Below are 15,196 nucleotides of genomic sequence, written 5' to 3'. Positions count from 1 at the left end.
GAGGCTTTGTGCTGGGAAAGAAGCTGAGCCCTGATTAGTGGGCGGGGCTTCCCTGACTAGGGGTCCTATAAGGTTGCAGCCAGTCAGGCAGCGGCACAGGAGCTATCAAACAGAGTTGTAAACAGGGGAGTTTGAGTGGGAGTTCTGTTGGAGTAGAAGGTATTTGTGTGTGTTTGGTTTTGTATTGTTAGTATCTGTATGTGTAGGGGCTTTGTGCTGGGAGAGAAGCTGAGCCCTGATTAGGGGGCGGGGCTTCACTGACTAGGGGTCCTATAAAGGTATCAGCCAGTCAGGCAGCGGCACAGACAGCTGCAGCGGCACAGGAGCTAGCAAACAGAGCTGTAAACAGGGGGATTTGAGTGGGAGTTCTGTTGGAGGAGAATGTATTTGTGTGTGTTTGGTTTTGTATTGGTAGTATCTGTATGTGTAGGGGCTTTGTGCTGGGAGAGAAGCTGAGCCCTGATTAGGGGGCGGGGCTTCACTGACTAGGGGTCCTATAAAGGTATCAGCCAGTCAGGCAGCGGCACAGACAGCTGCAGCGGCACAGGAGCTAGCAAACAGAGCTGTAAACAGGGGGGTTTGAGTGGGAGTTCTGTTGGAGGAGAAGGTATTTGTGTGTGTTTGGTTTTGTATTGGTGGTATCTGTATGTGTAGGGGCTTTGTGCTGGGAGAGAAGCTGAGCCCTGATTAGGGGGCGGGGCTTCCCTGACTAGGGGTACTATAAGGTTGCAGCCAGTCAGGCAGCGGCACAGGAGCTATCAAACAGAGCTGTAAACAGGGGAGTTTGAGTGGGAGTTCTGTTGGAGTAGAAGGTATTTGTGTGTGTTTGGTTTTGTATTGGTAGTATCTGTGTGTGTAGGGGCTTTGTGCTGGGACAGAAGCTGAACCCTGATTAGGGGGCGGGGCTTCACTGACTAGGGGTCCTATAAAGGTAGCAGCCAGTCAGGCAGCGGCACAGACAGCTGCAGCGGCACAGGAGCTAGCAAACAGACCTGTAAACAGGGGAGTTTGAGTGGGAGGAGAAGGTATTTGTGTGTGTTTGGTTTTGTATTCTTAGTATCTGTATGTGTAGGGGCTTTGTGCTGGGAGAGAAGCTGAGCCCTGATTAGGGGGCGGGGCTTCCATGACTAGGGGTCCTATAAATGTATCAGCCAGTCAGGCAGCGGCACAGACAGCTGCAGCGGCACAGGAGCTAGCAAACAGAGCTGTAAACGGGGAGTTTGAGTGGGAGGAGAAGGTATTTGTGTGTGTTTGGTTTTGTATTGGTAGTATCTGTATGTGTAGGGGCTTTGTGCTGGGAGAGAAGCTGAGCCCTGATTAGGGGGCGGGGCTTACCTGACTAGGGGTCCTATAAAGGTTGCAGCCAGTCAGGCAGCGGCACAGGAGCTATCAAAAAGAGCTGTAAACAGGGGAGTTTGAGTGGGAGTACTGTCGGAGTAGAAGGTATTTGTGTGTGTTTGGTTTTGTATTGTTAGTATCTGTATGTGTAGGGGCTTTGTGCTGGGAGAGAAGCTGAGCCGAGATTAGGGGGCGGGGCTTCACTGACTAGGGGTCCTATAAAGGTCGCAGCCAGTCAGGCAGCGGCACAGGAGCTACAAACAGAGCTGTAAACAGGGGAGTTCGAGTGGGAGTTCTGTTGGAGGAGATGGTATTTGTGTGTGTGTTTGGTTTTGTATTGGTAGTATCTGTATGTGTACAGGATTGGAGGGGCTTTGTGCTGGGAAAGAAGCTGAGCCCTGATTAGGGGGCGGGGCTTCCCTGACGAGGGGTCCTATAAAGGTAGCAACCAGTCAGGCAGCGGCACAGGAGCTACAAACAGAGCTGTAAACAGGGGAGTTCGAGTGGGAGTTCTGTTGGAGGAGAAGGTATTTGTGTGTGTTTGGTTTTGTATTGTTAGTATCTGTATGTGTAGGCTCTTTGTGCTGGGAGAGAAGATGAGCCCTGATTAGGGGGCGGGGCTTCCCTGACTAGGGGTCCTATAAAGGTAGCAGCCAGTCAGGCAGCGGCACAGGAGCTAGCAAACAGAGCTGTAAACAGGGGAGTTTGAGTGGGAGTTCTGTTGGAGGAGAAGGTATTTGTGTGTGTTTGGTTTTGTATTGGTAGTATCTGTATGTGTAGAGGCTTGGAGGGGCTTTGTGCTGGGAGAGAAGCTGAGCCCTGATTAGTGGGCGGGGCTTCCCTGACTAGGGATCCTATAAAGGTAGCAGCCAGTCAGGCAGCCGCACAGACAGCTGCAGCGGCACAGGAGCTAGCAAACAGAGCTGTAAACAGGGGAGTTTGAGTGGGAGTTCTGTTGGAGGAGAAGGTATTTGTGTGTGTTTGGTTTTGTATTGGTAGTATCTGTATGTGTAGGGGCTTTGTGCTGGGAGAGAAGCTGAGCCCTGATTAGGGGGCGGGGCTTCCCTGACTAGGGGTCCTATAAAGGTAGCAGCCAGTCAGGCAGCGGCACAGGAGCTAGCAAACAGAGCTGTAAACAGGGGAGTTTGAGTGGGAGTTCTGTTGGAGGAAAAGGTATTTGTGTGTGTGTTTGGTTTTGTATTGGTGGTATCTGTATGTGTAGAGGCTTGGAGGGGCTTTGTGCTGGGAAAGAAGCTGAGCCCTGATTAGTGGGCGGGGCTTCCCTGACTAGGGGTCCTATAAGGTTGCAGCCAGTCAGGCAGCGGCACAGGAGCTATCAAACAGAGTTGTAAACAGGGGAGTTTGAGTGGGAGTTCTGTTGGAGTAGAAGGTATTTGTGTGTGTTTGGTTTTGTATTGTTAGTATCTGTATGTGTAGGGGCTTTGTGCTGGGAGAGAAGCTGAGCCCTGATTAGGGGGCGGGGCTTCACTGACTAGGGGTCCTATAAAGGTAGCAGCCAGTCAGGCAGCGGCACAGACAGCTGCAGCGGCACAGGAGCTAGCAAACAGAGCTGTAAACAGGGGGATTTGAGTGGGAGTTCTGTTGGAGGAGAAGGTATTTGTGTGTGTTTGGTTTTGTATTGGTAGTATCTGTATGTGTAGGGGCTTTGTGCTGGGAGAGAAGCTGAGCCCTGATTAGGGGGCGGGGCTTCCCTGACTAGGGGTCCTATAAAGGTTGCAGCCAGCGGCAAAGGAGCTATCAAACAGAGCTGTAAACAGGGGAGTTTGAGTGGGAGTACTGTTGGAGTAGAAGGTATTTGTGTGTGTTTGGTTTTGTATTGGTAGTATCTGTGTGTGTAGGGGCTTTGTGCTGGGAGAGAAGCTGAGCCCTGATTAGGGGGCGAGGCTTCACTGACTAGGGGTCCTATAAAGGTATCAGCCAGTCAGGCAGCGGCACAGACAGCTGCAGCGGCACAGGAGCTAGCAAACAGAGCTGTAAACAGGGGGGTTTGAGTGGGAGTTCTGTTGGAGGAGAAGGTATTTGTGTGTGTTTGGTTTTGTATTGGTGGTATCTGTATGTGTAGGGGCTTTGTGCTGGGAGAGAAGCTGAGCCCTGATTAGGGGGCGGGGCTTCCCTGACTAGGGGTACTATAAGGTTGCAGCCAGTCAGGCAGCGGCACAGGAGCTATCAAACAGAGCTGTAAACAGGGGAGTTTGAGTGGGAGTTCTGTTGGAGTAGAAGGTATTTGTGTGTGTTTGGTTTTGTATTGGTAGTATCTGTGTGTGTAGGGGCTTTGTGCTGGGACAGAAGCTGAACCCTGATTAGGGGGCGGGGCTTCACTGACTAGGGGTCCTATAAAGGTAGCAGCCAGTCAGGCAGCGGCACAGACAGCTGCAGCGGCACAGGAGCTAGCAAACAGACCTGTAAACAGGGGAGTTTGAGTGGGAGGAGAAGGTATTTGTGTGTGTTTGGTTTTGTATTCTTAGTATCTGTATGTGTAGGGGCTTTGTGCTGGGAGAGAAGCTGAGCCCTGATTAGGGGGCGGGGCTTCACTGACTAGGGGTCCTATAAAGGTAGCAGCCAGTCAGGCAGCAGCACAGACAGCTGCAGCGGCACAGGAGCTAGCAAACAGAGCTGTAAACGGGGAGTTTGAGTGGGAGGAGAAGGTATTTGTGTGTGTTTGGTTTTGTATTGGTAGTATCTGTATGTGTAGGGGCTTTGTGCTGGGAGAGAAGCTGAGCCCTGATTAGGGGGCGGGGCTTACCTGACTAGGGGTCCTATAAAGGTTGCAGCCAGTCAGGCAGCGGCACAGGAGCTATCAAAAAGAGCTGTAAACAGGGGAGTTTGAGTGGGAGTACTGTCGGAGTAGAAGGTATTTGTGTGTGTTTGGTTTTGTATTGTTAGTATCTGTATGTGTAGGGGCTTTGTGCTGGGAGAGAAGCTGAGCCGAGATTAGGGGGCGGGGCTTCACTGACTAGGGGTCCTATAAAGGTCGCAGCCAGTCAGGCAGCGGCACAGGAGCTACAAACAGAGCTGTAAACAGGGGAGTTCGAGTGGGAGTTCTGTTGGAGGAGATGGTATTTGTGTGTGTGTTTGGTTTTGTATTGGTAGTATCTGTATGTGTACAGGATTGGAGGGGCTTTGTGCTGGGAAAGAAGCTGAGCCCTGATTAGGGGGCGGGGCTTCCCTGACGAGGGGTCCTATAAAGGTAGCAACCAGTCAGGCAGCGGCACAGGAGCTACAAACAGAGCTGTAAACAGGGGAGTTCGAGTGGGAGTTCTGTTGGAGGAGAAGGTATTTGTGTGTGTTTGGTTTTGTATTGTTAGTATCTGTATGTGTAGGCTCTTTGTGCTGGGAGAGAAGATGAGCCCTGATTAGGGGGCGGGGCTTCCCTGACTAGGGGTCCTATAAAGGTAGCAGCCAGTCAGGCAGCGGCACAGGAGCTAGCAAACAGAGCTGTAAACAGGGGAGTTTGAGTGGGAGTTCTGTTGGAGGAGAAGGTATTTGTGTGTGTTTGGTTTTGTATTGGTAGTATCTGTATGTGTAGAGGCTTGGAGGGGCTTTGTGCTGGGAGAGAAGCTGAGCCCTGATTAGTGGGCGGGGCTTCCCTGACTAGGGATCCTATAAAGGTAGCAGCCAGTCAGGCAGCCGCACAGACAGCTGCAGCGGCACAGGAGCTAGCAAACAGAGCTGTAAACAGGGGAGTTTGAGTGGGAGTTCTGTTGGAGGAGAAGGTATTTGTGTGTGTTTGGTTTTGTATTGGTAGTATCTGTATGTGTAGGGGCTTTGTGCTGGGAGAGAAGCTGAGCCCTGATTAGGGGGCGGGGCTTCCCTGACTAGGGGTCCTATAAAGGTAGCAGCCAGTCAGGCAGCGGCACAGGAGCTAGCAAACAGAGCTGTAAACAGGGGAGTTTGAGTGGGAGTTCTGTTGGAGGAAAAGGTATTTGTGTGTGTGTTTGGTTTTGTATTGGTGGTATCTGTATGTGTAGAGGCTTGGAGGGGCTTTGTGCTGGGAAAGAAGCTGAGCCCTGATTAGTGGGCGGGGCTTCCCTGACTAGGGGTCCTATAAGGTTGCAGCCAGTCAGGCAGCGGCACAGGAGCTATCAAACAGAGTTGTAAACAGGGGAGTTTGAGTGGGAGTTCTGTTGGAGTAGAAGGTATTTGTGTGTGTTTGGTTTTGTATTGTTAGTATCTGTATGTGTAGGGGCTTTGTGCTGGGAGAGAAGCTGAGCCCTGATTAGGGGGCGGGGCTTCACTGACTAGGGGTCCTATAAAGGTAGCAGCCAGTCAGGCAGCGGCACAGACAGCTGCAGCGGCACAGGAGCTAGCAAACAGAGCTGTAAACAGGGGGATTTGAGTGGGAGTTCTGTTGGAGGAGAAGGTATTTGTGTGTGTTTGGTTTTGTATTGGTAGTATCTGTATGTGTAGGGGCTTTGTGCTGGGAGAGAAGCTGAGCCCTGATTAGGGGGCGGGGCTTCCCTGACTAGGGGTCCTATAAAGGTTGCAGCCAGCGGCAAAGGAGCTATCAAACAGAGCTGTAAACAGGGGAGTTTGAGTGGGAGTACTGTTGGAGTAGAAGGTATTTGTGTGTGTTTGGTTTTGTATTGTTAGTATCTGTGTGTGTAGGGGCTTTGTGCTGGGAGAGAAGCTGAGCCCTGATTAGGGGGCGGGGCTTCACTGACTAGGGGTCCTATAAAGGTATCAGCCAGTCAGGCAGCGGCACAGACAGCTGCAGCGGCACAGGAGCTAGCAAACAGAGCTGTAAACAGGGGGGTTTGAGTGGGAGTTCTGTTGGAGGAGAAGGTATTTGTGTGTGTTTGGTTTTGTATTGGTGGTATCTGTATGTGTAGGGGCTTTGTGCTGGGAGAGAAGCTGAGCCCTGATTAGGGGGCGGGGCTTCCCTGACTAGGGGTACTATAAGGTTGCAGCCAGTCAGGCAGCGGCACAGGAGCTATCAAACAGAGCTGTAAACAGGGGAGTTTGAGTGGGAGTTCTGTTGGAGTAGAAGGTATTTGTGTGTGTTTGGTTTTGTATTGGTAGTATCTGTGTGTGTAGGGGCTTTGTGCTGGGACAGAAGCTGAACCCTGATTAGGGGGCGGGGCTTCACTGACTAGGGGTCCTATAAAGGTAGCAGCGAGTCAGGCAGCGGCACAGACAGCTGCAGCGGCACAGGAGCTAGCAAACAGACCTGTAAACAGGGGAGTTTGAGTGGGAGGAGAAGGTATTTGTGTGTGTTTGGTTTTGTATTCTTAGTATCTGTATGTGTAGGGGCTTTGTGCTGGGAGAGAAGCTGAGCCCTGATTAGGGGGCGGGGCTTCCATGACTAGGGGTCCTATAAATGTAGCAGCCAGTCAGGCAGCGGCACAGACAGCTGCAGCGGCACAGGAGCTATCAAACAGAGCTGTAAACAGGGGAGTTTGAGTGGGAGTACTGTTGGAGTAGAAGGTTTTTGTGTGTGTTTGGTTTTGTATTGGTAGTATGTGTGTGTGTAGGGGCTTTGTGCTGAGACAGAAGCTGAGCCCTGATTAGGGGGCGGGGCTTCACTGACTAGGGGTCCTATAAAGGTAGCAGCCAGTCAGGTAGTGGCACAGACAGCTGCAGCAGCACAGGAGCTAGCAAACAGAGCTGTAAACAGGGGAGTTTGAGTGGGAGTTCTTTTGGAGGAGAAGGTATTTGTGTGTGTTTGGTTTTGTATTGTTAGTATCTGTATGTGTAGGGGCTTTGTGCTGGGAGAGAAGCTGAGCCCTGATTTGGGGCGGGGCTTTCCTGACTAGGGGTCCTATAAAGGTAGCAGCCAGTCAGGCAGCGGCACAGGAGCTAGCAAACAGAGCTGTAAAGAGGGGAGTTTGAGTGGGAGTTCTGTTGGAGGAAAAGGTATTTGTGTGTGTGTTTGGTTTTGTATTGGTGGTATCTGTATGTGTAGAGGCTTGGAGGGGCTTTGTGCTGGGAAAGAAGCTGAGCCCTGATTAGTGGGCGGGGCTTCCCTGACTAGGGGTCTTATAAGGTTGCAGCCAGTCAGGCAGCGGCACAGGAGCTATCAAACAGAGCTGTAAACAGGGGAGTTTGAGTGGGAGTTCTGTTGGAGTAGAAGGTATTTGTGTGTGTTTGGTTTTGTATTGGTAGTATCTCTGTGTGTAGGGGCTTTGTGCTGGGACAGAAGCTGAACCCTGATTAGGGGGCGGGGCTTCACTGACTAGGGGTCCTATAAAGGTAGCAGCCATCCAGACAGCGGCACAGACAGCTGCAGCGGCACAGGAGCTAGCAAACAGAGCTGTAAACGGGGAGTTTGAGTGGGAGGAGAAGGTATTTGTGTGTGTTTGGTTTTGTATTGGTAGTATCTGTATGTGTAGGGGCTTTGTGCTGGGAGAGAAGCTGAGCCCTGATTAGGGGGCGGGGCTTACCTGACTAGGGGTCCTATAAAGGTTGCAGCCAGTCAGGCAGCGGCACAGGAGCTATCAATAAGAGCTGTAAACAGGGGAGTGTGAGTGGGAGTACTGTCGGAGTAGAAGGTATTTGTGTGTGTTTGGTTTTGTATTGTTAGTATCTGTATGTGTAGGGGCTTTGTGCTGGGAGAGAAGCTGAGTCGAGATTAGGGGGCGGGGCTTCACTGACTAGGGGTCCTATAAAGGTCGCAGCCAGTCAGGCAGCGGCACAGGAGCTACAAACAGAGCTGTAAACAGGGGAGTTCGAGTGGGAGTTCTGTTGGAGGAGATGGTATTTGTGTGTGTGTTTGGTTTTGTATTGGTAGTATCTGTATGTGTACAGGATTGGAGGGGCTTTGTGCTGGGAAAGAAGCTGAGCCCTGATTAGGGGGCGGGGCTTCCCTGACGAGGGGTCCTATAAAGGTAGCAACCAGTCAGGCAGCGGCACAGGAGCTACAAACAGAGCTGTAAACAGGGGAGTTCGAGTGGGAGTTCTGTTGGAGGAGAAGGTATTTGTGTGTGTTTGGTTTTGTATTGTTAGTATCTGTATGTGTAGGCTCTTTGTGCTGGGAGAGAAGATGAGCCCTGATTAGGGGGCGGGGCTTCCCTGACTAGGGGTCCTATAAAGGTAGCAGCCAGTCAGGCAGCGGCACAGGAGCTAGCAAACAGAGCTGTAAACAGGGGAGTTCGAGTGGGAATTCTGTTGGAGGAGAAGGTATTTGTGTGTGTTTGGTTTTGTATTGGTAGTATCTGTATGTGTAGAGGCTTGGAGGGGCTTTGTGCTGGGAGAGAAGCTGAGCCCTGATTAGTGGGCGGGGCTTCCCTGACTAGGGATCCTATAAAGGTAGCAGCCAGTCAGGCAGCCGCACAGACAGCTGCAGCGGCACAGGAGCTAGCAAACAGAGCTGTAAACAGGGGAGTTTGAGTGGGAGGAGAAGGTATTTGTGTGTGTTTGGTTTTGTATTCTTAGTATCTGTATGTGTAGGGGCTTTGTGCTGGGAGAGAAGCTGAGCCCTGATTAGGGGGCGGGGCTTCCATGACTAGGGGTCCTATAAATGTAGCAGCCAGTCAGGCAGCGGCACAGACAGCTGCAGCGGCACAGGAGCTATCAAACAGAGCTGTAAACAGGGGAGTTTGAGTGGGAGTACTGTTGGAGTAGAAGGTTTTTGTGTGTGTTTGGTTTTGTATTGGTAGTATGTGTGTGTGTAGGGGCTTTGTGCTGAGACAGAAGCTGAGCCCTGATTAGGGGGCGGGGCTTCACTGACTAGGGGTCCTATAAAGGTAGCAGCCAGTCAGGTAGTGGCACAGACAGCTGCAGCAGCACAGGAGCTAGCAAACAGAGCTGTAAACAGGGGAGTTTGAGTGGGAGTTCTTTTGGAGGAGAAGGTATTTGTGTGTGTTTGGTTTTGTATTGTTAGTATCTGTATGTGTAGGGGCTTTGTGCTGGGAGAGAAGCTGAGCCCTGATTAGGGGCGGGGCTTTCCTGACTAGGGGTCCTATAAAGGTAGCAGCCAGTCAGGCAGCGGCACAGGAGCTAGCAAACAGAGCTGTAAAGAGGGGAGTTTGAGTGGGAGTTCTGTTGGAGGAAAAGGTATTTGTGTGTGTGTTTGGTTTTGTATTGGTGGTATCTGTATGTGTAGAGGCTTGGAGGGGCTTTGTGCTGGGAAAGAAGCTGAGCCCTGATTAGTGGGCGGGGCTTCCCTGACTAGGGGTCTTATAAGGTTGCAGCCAGTCAGGCAGCGGCACAGGAGCTATCAAACAGAGCTGTAAACAGGGGAGTTTGAGTGGGAGTTCTGTTGGAGTAGAAGGTATTTGTGTGTGTTTGGTTTTGTATTGGTAGTATCTCTGTGTGTAGGGGCTTTGTGCTGGGACAGAAGCTGAACCCTGATTAGGGGGCGGGGCTTCACTGACTAGGGGTCCTATAAAGGTAGCAGCCAGTCAGACAGCGGCACAGACAGCTGCAGCGGCACAGGAGCTAGCAAACAGAGCTGTAAACGGGGAGTTTGAGTGGGAGGAGAAGGTATTTGTGTGTGTTTGGTTTTGTATTGGTAGTATCTGTATGTGTAGGGGCTTTGTGCTGGGAGAGAAGCTGAGCCCTGATTAGGGGGCGGGGCTTACCTGACTAGGGGTCCTATAAAGGTTGCAGCCAGTCAGGCAGCGGCACAGGAGCTATCAAAAAGAGCTGTAAACAGGGGAGTTTGAGTGGGAGTACTGTCGGAGTAGAAGGTATTTGTGTGTGTTTGGTTTTGTATTGGTAGTATCTGTGTGTGTAGGGGCTTTGTGCTGAGACAGAAGCTGAGCCCTGATTGGGGGGCGGGGCTTCACTGACTAGGGGTCCTAGAACGGTAGCAGCCAGTCAGGCAGCGGCACAGGAGCTAGCAAACAGAGCTGTAAATAGGGGAGTTTGAGTGGGAGTTCTGTTGGAGGAGAAGGTATTCGTGTGTGTTTGGTTTTGTATTGTTAGTATCTGTATGTGTAGGGGCTTTGTGCTGGGAGAGAAACTGAGCCCTGATTAGGGGGCGGGGCTTCCCTGACTAGGGGTCCTATAAAGGTAGCAGCCAGTCAGGCAGCGGCACAGGAGCTAGCAAACAGAGCTGTAAACAGGGGAGTTTGAGTGGGAGTTCTGTTGGAGGAAAAGGTATTTGTGTGTGTGTTTGGTTTTGTATTGGTGGTATCTGTATGTGTAGAGGCTTGTAGGGGCTTTGTGCTGGGAAAGAAGCTGAGCCCTGATTAGTGGGCGGGGCTTCCCTGACTAGGGGTCCTATAAGGTTGCAGCCAGTCAGGCAGCGGCACAGGAGCTATCAAACAGAGCTGTAAACAGGGGAGTTTGAGTGGGAGTTCTGTTGGAGTAGAAGGTATTTGTGTGTGTTTGGTTTTGTATTGGTAGTATCTGTGTGTGTAGGGGCTTTCTGCTGGGACAGAAGCTGAACCCTGATTAGGGGGCGGGGCTTCACTGACTAGGGGTCCTATAAAGGTAGCAGCCAGTCGTGCAGCGGCACAGACAGCTGTAGCGGCACAGGAGCTAGCAAACAGACCTGTAAACAGGGGAGTTTGAGTGGGAGGAGAAGGTATTTGTGTGTGTTTGGTTTTGTATTCTTAGTATCTGTGTGTGTAGGGGCTTTGTGCTGGGACAGAAGCTGAACCCTGATTAGGGGGCGGGGCTTCCCTGACTAGGGGTCCTATAAAGGTTGCAGCCAGTCAGGCAGCGGCACAGGAGCTATCAAACAGAGCTGTAAACAGGGGAGTTTGAGTGGGAGTACTGTTGGAGAAGAAGGTTTTTGTGTGTGTTTGGTTTTGTATTGGTAGTATGTGCGTGTGTAGGGGCTTTGTGCTGAGACAGAAGCTGAGCCCTGATTAGGGGGCGGGGCTTCACTGACTAGGGGTCCTATAAAGGTAGCAGCCAGTCAGGTAGTGGCACAGACAGCTGCAGCAGCACAGGAGCTAGCAAACAGAGCTGTAAACAGGGGAGTTTGAGTGGGAGTTCTTTTGGAGGAGAAGGTATTTGTGTGTGTTTGGTTTTGTATTGGTAGTATCTGTATGTGTAGGGGCTTTGTGCTGGGACAGAAGCTGAGCCCTGATTAGGGGGCGGGGCTTCCCTGACTAGGCGTCCTATAAAGGTAGCAGCCAGTCAGGCAGCGGCACAGACAGCAGCAGCGGCACAGGAGCTAGCAAACAGAGCTGTAAACAGGGGAGTTTGAGTGGGAGTTCTGTTGGAGGAGAAGGTATTTGTGTGTGTGTTTGGTTTTGTATTGGTGGTATCTGTATGTGTAGAGGCTTGGAGGGGCTTTGTGCTGGGAAAGAAGCTGAGCCCTGATTAGTGGGCGGGGCTTCCCTGACTAGGGGTCTTATAAGGTTGCAGCCAGTCAGGCAGCGGCACAGGAGCTATCAAACAGAGCTGTAAACAGGGGAGTTTGAGTGGGAGTTCTGTTGGAGTAGAAGATATTTGTGTGTGTTTGGTTTTGTATTGGTAATATCTGTGTGTGTAGGGGCTTTGTGCTGGGACAGAAGCTGAACCCTGATTAGGGGGCGGGGCTTCACTGACTAGGGGTCCTATAAAGGTAGCAGCCAGTCAGACAGCGGCACAGACAGCTGCAGCGGCACAGGAGCTAGCAAACAGAGCTGTAAACAGGGGGGTTTGAGTGGGAGTTCTGTTGGAGGAGAAGGTATTTGTGTGTGTGTTTGGTTTTGTATTGGTAGTATCTGTATGTGTAGAGGCTTGGAGGGGCTTTGTGCTGGGAAAGAAGCTGAGCCCTGATTAGGGGGCGGGGCTTCCCTGACTAGGGGTCCTATAAAGGTAGCAGCCAGTCAGGCAGCCGCACAGACAGCTGCAGCGGCACAGGAGCTAGCAAACAGAGCTGTAAACAGGGGAGTTTGAGTGGGAGTTCTGTTGGAGGAGAAGGTATTTGTGTGTGTTTGGTTTTGTATTGTTAGTATCTGTATGTGTAGGGGCTTTGTGCTGGGAGAGAAGCTGAGCCCTGATTAGGGGGCGGGGCTTCCCTGACTAGGGGTCCTATAAAGGTAGCAGCCAGTCGGGCAGCGGCACAGGAGCTAGCAAACAGAGCTGTAAACAGGGCAGTTTGAGTGAGAGTTCTGTTGGAGGAGAAGGTATTTGTGTGTGTTTGGTTTTGTATTGGTAGTACCTGTATGTGTAGAGGCTTGGAGGGGCTTTGTGCTGGGAGAGAAGCTGAGCCCTGATTAGTGGGCGGGGCTTCCCTGACTAGGGGTCCTATAAAGGTAGCAGCCAGTCAGGCAGCCGCACAGACAGCTGCAGCGGCACAGGAGCTAGCAAACAGTGCTGTAAACAGGGGAGTTTGAGTGGGAGTTCTGTTGGAGGAGAAGGTATTTGTGTGTGTTTGGTTTTGTATTGTTAGTATCTGTATGTGTAGGGGCTTTGTGCTGGGAGAGAAGCTGAGCCCTGATTAGGGGGCGGGGCTTCCCTGACTAGGGGTCCTATAAAGGTAGCAGCCAGTCAGGCAGCGGCACAGGAGCTATCAAACAGAGCTGTAAACAGGGGAGTTTGAGTGGGAGTTCTGTTGGAGTAGAAGGTATTTGTGTGTGTTTGGTTTTGTATTCTTAGTATCTGTATGTGTAGGGGCTTTGTGCTGGGAGAGAAGCTGAGCCCTGATTAGGGGGCGGGGCTTCACTGAGAAGGGGTCCTATAAATGTAGCAGCCAGTCAGGCAGCGGCACAGACAGCTGCAGCGGCACAGGAGCTAGCAAACAGAGCTGTAAACAGGGGGTTTGAGTGGGAGTTCTGTTGGAGGAGAAGGTATTTGTGTGTGTTTGGTTTTGTATTGGTAGTATCTGTATGTGTAGGGGCTTTGTGCTGGGAGAGAAGCTGAGCCCTGATTAGGGGGCGGGGCTTCCCTGACTAGGGTTCCTATAAAGGTTGCAGCCAGTCAGGCAGCGGCACAGGAGCTATCAAACAGCGCTGTAAACAGGGGAGTTTGAGTGGGAGTACTGTTGGAGAAGAAGGTTTTTGTGTGTGTTTGGTTTTGTATTGGTAGTATGTGCGTGTGTAGGGGCTTTGTGCTCAGACAGAAGCTGAGCCCTGATTAGGGGGCGGGGCTTCACTGACTAGGGGTCCTATAAAGGTAGCAGCCAGTCAGGTAGTGGCACAGACAGCTGCAGCAGCACAGAAGCTAGCAAACAGAGCTGTAAACAGGGGAGTTTGAGTGGGAGTTCTTTTGGAGGAGAAGGTATTTGTGTGTGTTTGGTTTTGTATTGGTAGTATCTGTATGTGTAGGGGCTTTGTGCTGGGACAGAAGCTGAGCCCTGATTAGGGGGCGGGGCTTCCCTGACTAGGGGTCCTATAAAGGTAGCAGCCAGTCAGGCAGCGGCACAGACAGCTGCAGCGGCACAGGAGCTAGCAAACAGAACTGTAAACAGGGGAGTTTGAGTGGGAGTTCTGTTGGAGGAGAAGGTATTTGTGTGTGTTTGGTTTTGTATTGTTAGTATCTGTATGTGTAGGGGCTTTGTGCTGGGAGAGAAGCTGAGCCCTGATTAGGGGGCGGGGCTTCCCTGACTAGGGGTCCTATAAAGGTAGCAGCCAGTCAGGCAGCGGCACAGGAGCTAGCAAACAGAGCTGTAAACAGGGGAGTTTGAGTGGGAGTTCTGTTGGAGGAAAAGGTATTTGTGTGTGTGTTTGGTTTTGTATTGGTGGTATCTGTATGTGTAGAGGCTTGGAGGGGCTTTGTGCTGGGAAAGAAGCTGAGCCCTGATTAGTGGGCGGGGCTTCCCTGACTAGGGGTCCTATAAAGGTAGCAGCCAGTCAGGCAGCGGCACAGACAGCTGCAGCGGCACAGGAGCTAGCAAACAGACCTGTAAACAGGGGAGTTTGAGTGGGAGGAGAAGGTATTTGTGTGTGTTTGGTTTTGTATTGGTAATATCTGTGTGTGTAGGGGCTTTGTGCTGGGACAGAAGCTGAACCCTGATTAGGGGGCGGGGCTTCACTGACTAGGGGTCCTATAAAGGTAGCAGCCAGTCAGGCAGCGGCACAGACAGCTGCAGCGGCACAGGAGCTAGCAAACAGACCTGTAAACAGGGGAGTTTGAGTGGGAGGAGAAGGTATTTGTGTGTGTTTGGTTTTGTATTCTTAGTATCTGTATGTGTAGGGGCTTTGTGCTGGGAGAGAAGCTGAGCCCTGATTAGGGGGCGGGGCTTCCCTGACAAGGGGTCCTATAAATGTAGCAGCCAGTCAGGCAGCGGCACAGGAGCTATCAAACAGAGCTGTAAACAGGGGAGTTTGAGTGGGAGTACTGTTGGAGTAGAAGGTTTTTGTGTGTGTTTGGTTTTGTATTGCTAGTATGTGTGTGTGTAGGGGCTTTGTGCTGAGACAGAAGCTGAGCCCTGATTAGGGGGCGGGGCTTCACTGACTAGGGGTCCTATAAAGGTAGCAGCCAGTCAGGCAGCGGCACAGACAGCTGCATCGGCACAGGGGCTAGCAAGCAGAGCTGTAAACAGTGGAGTTTGAGTGGGAGTTCTGTTGAAGGAGAAGGTATTTGTGTGTGTTTGGTTTTGTATTGGTAGTATCTGTATGTGTAGGGGCTTTGTGCTGGGAAAGAAACTGAGCCCTGATTAGGGGGCGGGGCTTGACTGACTAGGGGTCCTATAAAGGTAGCAGCCAGTCAGGCAGCGGCACAGACAGCTGCAGCGGCACAGGAGCTAGCAAACAGAGCTGTAAACAGGGGAGTTTGAGTGGGAGTTCTGTTGGAGGAGAAGGTATTTGTGGGTGTGTTTGGTTTTGTATTGGTGGTATCTGTATGTGTAGAGGCTTGGAGGGGCTTTGTGCTGGGAAAGAAGCTGAGCCCTGATTATTGGGCGGGGCTTCCCTGACTAGGGGTCTTATAAGGTTGCAGCCAGTCAGGCAGCGGCACAGGAGCTATCAAACAGAGCTGTAAACAGGGGAGTTTGAGTGGGAGGAGAAGGTATTTGTGT

The sequence above is a fragment of the Lepidochelys olivacea genome (assembly GCF_965140295.1).
Source record: "Lepidochelys olivacea isolate rLepOli2 genome assembly, chromosome: 18".
NCBI classification, from domain to species: domain Eukaryota; kingdom Metazoa; phylum Chordata; order Testudines; family Cheloniidae; genus Lepidochelys; species Lepidochelys olivacea.
The sequence above is the reverse complement of the archived record's forward strand: the minus strand, read 5'-3'. Positions refer to the sequence as shown.